This window comes from Gastrolobium bilobum, unplaced genomic scaffold (genome assembly GCF_033153095.1).
Source record: "Gastrolobium bilobum isolate Gb01-03AN ecotype WA unplaced genomic scaffold, APGP_CSIRO_Gbil_v1 utg60503, whole genome shotgun sequence".
NCBI lineage: Eukaryota > Viridiplantae > Streptophyta > Magnoliopsida > Fabales > Fabaceae > Gastrolobium > Gastrolobium bilobum.
In genome coordinates, this window is record NW_026896511.1 from 14,853 (window position 1) to 19,722 (window position 4,870).

Sequence of the window (4,870 nt, forward strand, 5' to 3'; positions counted from 1 at the left end):
TCATTCATGAGTGATGCCAGCTGGGCTTCCATAGCAGTTTGTTTATCCAGTTCTAGCATGCCTGGTTTCCTTACTGGGCTCACTCTGTCTATTGGCCATTGGAGACATCTTTCAGCAGTTCCTTCTATGATTTCGTACCTTGATTCCAGTGTTCCTGTAAAAAAGTATCCTCCTGCAGCAAAATCTAAATGAGATTGAGAAGTATGGTCAAGTCCCTTATAGAAGGATTGTAACACTCCACAACTCTCTACCCCATGGTTTGGACATTTTCTGATGATGTCCTTGTATCTCTCCCATGCTTCATAGAGATTTTCTCCATAAAACATTCTGAAGTTAGAGATTTCTTTCTAATATCAGCTTGTCGAGACATTGGGAGAAACCTCTCTATGAACTTGTTAGAGAGCTCTTCCCATGTATGGATTGATCCAGGGGTGAGAATTTTCATCCATGTTTTTGCCTTTAAGCCTAAGGAGTGAGGGAACAACCTCATTCTCATGCTCTCCTCTGTCACACCCTCAGCTTTAAAATTATCACAGATGTCTTGGAATGTGGTGAGGTGTGTCTAAGGATTTTCTGCAGGGAGTCCATTGAAGACCCCTGCTTCCCTAATCATGTGAAACATGATAGGTTTCAGTTCAAAATTGGGTGCTACAGGGGGGAGGATTACTCCCTTGTCTGGTCTGTTCCTGAAAGGAGCAGCCAGAGTTCTGAAGTTTTGTTCAGGAGGAACCTCTTCATTGTGATCAGCCATGTTTTCAAGAATTTCTTCCCTGAGGTTTCTTCTTCTCCTATGAAATGTACGTTCTGGTTCCGGATCAAAGAGAAACTCAGGTACTTCAATGGAGTGGTCAGAGTTTGTTTCAAACTCTTCACTCATAAATCATAAGCACAAGTTATATATGTACAGCAGATTTAGTGACAAGAGAATAGAAAGTAATGTCAAATATACAAAGTATGTATTAAAAACAGTAAATAAGAACAAAATTTAGTGTTGCTATCCCCGGCAACGGCGCCAAAAACTTGTTGGGTGGTTTGCTGATGGTGGAAAAATATGAGTTCTTGATAGGGGACGTTCCTCTGTTCTTGCAGAACACAGATTCGTTCCCTTAGTTCCAACCTAAGTGCGCAAGTGCACGCATCAAGTAATAATGGGTGTATTAATGCCCAGATTATCGTTCCCACGAGGATAGAATCCTAATTATTGTCTTACACTGTTTTATAAAGAATGAAAATGAGAAGAAAAGTTAGTAAATGAACTGTCTGGTCAAACATTCCCTACTGTCTTGACAACGTTCCTCAGGAACAGTAGGTTCAATCTGGTGGCAAACAATTACTCGCTTCGTTATGTATGTGGTCCTTCCTGTTTAGAAGAAGGTGAGATAATAATCATTGGAGTTTGATAGATATAATATTAAATAAAGTAAAAGTTACTAAAACAGAAATAACTATAATCAAGAGACAACAGGATGGTGGTTTTGAAAACAGTTTAACAGAAGGAACGAATTTACTGATTCACTCTTAAATAGTTGTTTTCTCTGTTCAAGACCTAGCACTTTTTGGCTTTGTCCCAGTTTCTTATCTGCCAACTCTGATTTCTCAGCTCATGGACTAGATGGCTCACAAGTTTCCATATTCCTACGACTCCCTTGACTCCAACAGGTACTTAATACAGAACCTTAAAGTGGACGAAGTGGCCCCTTATTCCTAAGGTGAGCAATAGTGTTTTTGCCATAACACTACCTTCCCCCAATGGTTAAGCTGTCTGAAATCCCTTCCTTATGGAAGTTCCTTTCTCAGTATGTGTCCAATTTCCATTGGTACACAATGAATATAGCTCACTTAACCAAAGAAAGACAAAAAGCTCCAGTTAAGAGTTTTGAAAACAGTTCTTTGAGAATTTCACAGTTTATCCATTCCACAGAAAGTTCAGCTCATGACTGATATTTTAAACAGAATTATTCCAAACTGAGATCCCATAGACCCGAGATTCAGTCAAGAGATAACAAATGGAACGAAGAGAAAACACTTATATTAAATCAAAGACAAATTACAAAAGAAACATAAAATGGATTAGTTTTGGTGTACTGGTTCTTGAGATTGTTAGTGGCCAGAAAAACAGCAGCATTCATCATGGGGAGAGTGTAGAGGATCTACCGAGCTTTGTAAGCATTCCTTTTCTCACTATTATATATCTTCCTTGCCATTAAAAGTAGGAGAGGTTATATATAGTTATAACATCTACTTTTTCTTATTATCTTTTATTATTAAATCTTAACCGTTGATTTCTGTAATCTAACTGTTGTAATTTATTGGATCATATTTATTAATTATTAATTTTCAATAAATTACAACCGTTAAATTGACCGAAATCAATGGTTAAAATTTGATAGTAAGAAGTAGTAAATATAACCTCTCTCTTAAAAAAGTATGGTTTAGAAAATAACGTGCTCCTAAATATTAATGTTGAAGTGGAATCCGTTACCTGATGGTATGTGCAATTGATAAAATTCTTGCAGGCATGGAGAAACCGGAGGGAGGGGACAGCTACAAATATTGTAGATCCAACATTAAACAACAATTCACGAAATGAGATGATGAGATGCATCCACATTGGGTTACTCTGTGTTCAAGAAAATTTAGCTAACAGACCAACCATGGCTGCCGTTACACTCATGCTTAATAGCTATTCTCAGACTCTCCAGGTACCTTCCGAGCCTGCATTTTATATGGACAGTAGAACTGGAAGCCTTCCACACGTGCAATCATGGGAGTATAATTCAAGGGCAACAATATCAACTGAATCTGCAAATGAATCAGCTCAAGAATCGGTTAATGAGCCTTCAATTACTGAGGTATACCCTCGCTAGATTTTGGTCACTGTGTTGAGATTTATTTATCATCAATGTTTCAACCAAGATACAATGTCTTAGAACTCACGTAATTCGTTCGGGCGAGTTGTCTTCTCTAAATAGGCCATAAATTCTCTTTGTTTAAACTGAGACCGAAACCTATAAATTATAATGACCATCAGTTGGTCTTAAGAGTGTATGTTATGGCTATTAGCACAGCTTGGTGCTCTTTCTACAATAATGCATTTCTTTATTGGTGTTCAAAATCTGGTTTGCCGTTGCATTAATGTTCTGTAAAATTTAAACAAACAGGATGAAAACTACCATGCCATCTGTTCACTGGAAACAACTCTCTTAGATGTATTTAGTCTGGAACATCTGAACAACACATTGTTTAGGACTCTAGTGTTTAACTGCTCTCTTGACCAAAATTGCCATGAATTATATATTTGACTTAATGGTCAATTTATTATATGGTGAACTTTTTAATCATTTTAAATAAACAATTATTTTTTAAAATTTTGGGGCATTTTCAGATATAGGTGATTTTTCATTATTGGTGATTTTTTTTTTCCACATATTCCTCAGTGAAATTAATGAAAAAAAAGAGAGTTAATGTTTCCGCATTTTTCTGTTATACTTTTACCTGGTTTTCCACGAAATTTTCCTTTTTTATGTATTAATTAAGGAAAAAGTATTTGTCTTTTTAAAGGATATAAGTATAATTTTATATCCTAACCGTTGGTTTCTGTCAATCAATAATTATAATTTTTGGATCAAATTTATTATTAATTAATTAATAAGTTTGACTCAATAAATTATAAATATTGATTGATGGAAATCAATGGTTAAGATATAAAATGACATAATGTTAGATTACCAAAAAAAATGACATATGGATAAATGTTTTTCCCATTAATTAAAAAACAAATATAAAAAGTATAAAACCAATGATTGTATATATTCGAAATTTAAATTATACTCACCAGTCACCAACAAATCATTTTGCTACATTCCTTGATGTGAATTCAAGTGTGAGAAAGTTCCATGGTTGAAAATAGATTAAAAGTTGATAATATTAGTATAAAGCACTCATAAATTTATTTTCTCTTATTAAGTACTCCCATAAGACATTTTCTGTAATTTTATACGGTTATCCAAATCCCTTAGTCATCGTCATTAAGTGCACGAGGCATTTTTTGGACTTGAATACTGAATAGTATTATTTATCGCTAAGTACTCTTCGTTTTACGTTTTTATTTTAACATTTTTATATAATACCAAATAGTGGTAGTTCAATTTAGGTATGAGAACTGAACAGGTAGGAGGAGTGAGGGCATGTGTTCGAACCTCTCCAGTATCACATTTGGGAGGGATTTAAAGCCTTAATCTTGGACCCGCCCCGAATCAGACTAATCGCGGAGAGATGAACCGATGAAATATTTCCAAAAAAAAAAAATCATTCTTATACGATAATGATATATATGGATACAACTTTTTGTAGCATGGATATGTCTTTGAATTAATTATATCATGTGTAAGGGGACATTGAGGAATAAAATGTAAAGTGGATATGGAAACTTGAGCGTTGGATATTATTTTTCTGCAAGGTCCACCTCAATAAGAACACAACGTCAAACGTCTTAAAATTCCGGGCTTCGTCCGGTACTACTCCGGTCTCAATCAACTGCAAATTTTCTAAATATTGACTTTGTCAACTTCAAACATTAGAATCACGCTGCGTTGGTCCATGAAGCAAATAGAATGTAACGTGCCCAACTGCCCATGCCCCACGGATTGAATCTCTCCTTATTTTATTTTTTTATTTTTTTTTTTATTTTTGATAGATTATAGATATCTTCCACGAGAGATAATGGCACGATTAAAGCCTTAACCCCTCTCAAAGATGGTATCTTGAAGAATCCAAAACATGCTCTCTCTAACAACTTGTACCGTTAAATTGAGATCTTAAAAATTTAATAATATTCAAATGAGGATTATTAAATGCAAGATTTAATTAT

At 34.9% G+C, this 4,870-nt stretch overlaps 1 non-coding gene across 1 annotated transcript; it reads left to right on the plus strand.

Annotated features, from left to right (window-relative positions):
• Positions 1-249: 249 nt before the first annotated feature.
• On the plus strand, positions 250-355 carry LOC133300163 (small nucleolar RNA R71). The gene has a single exon (XR_009750026.1). It is a non-coding gene; the product is annotated as a small nucleolar RNA R71 (small nucleolar RNA).
• The last annotated feature ends 4,515 nt before the right edge of the window (positions 356-4,870 follow it).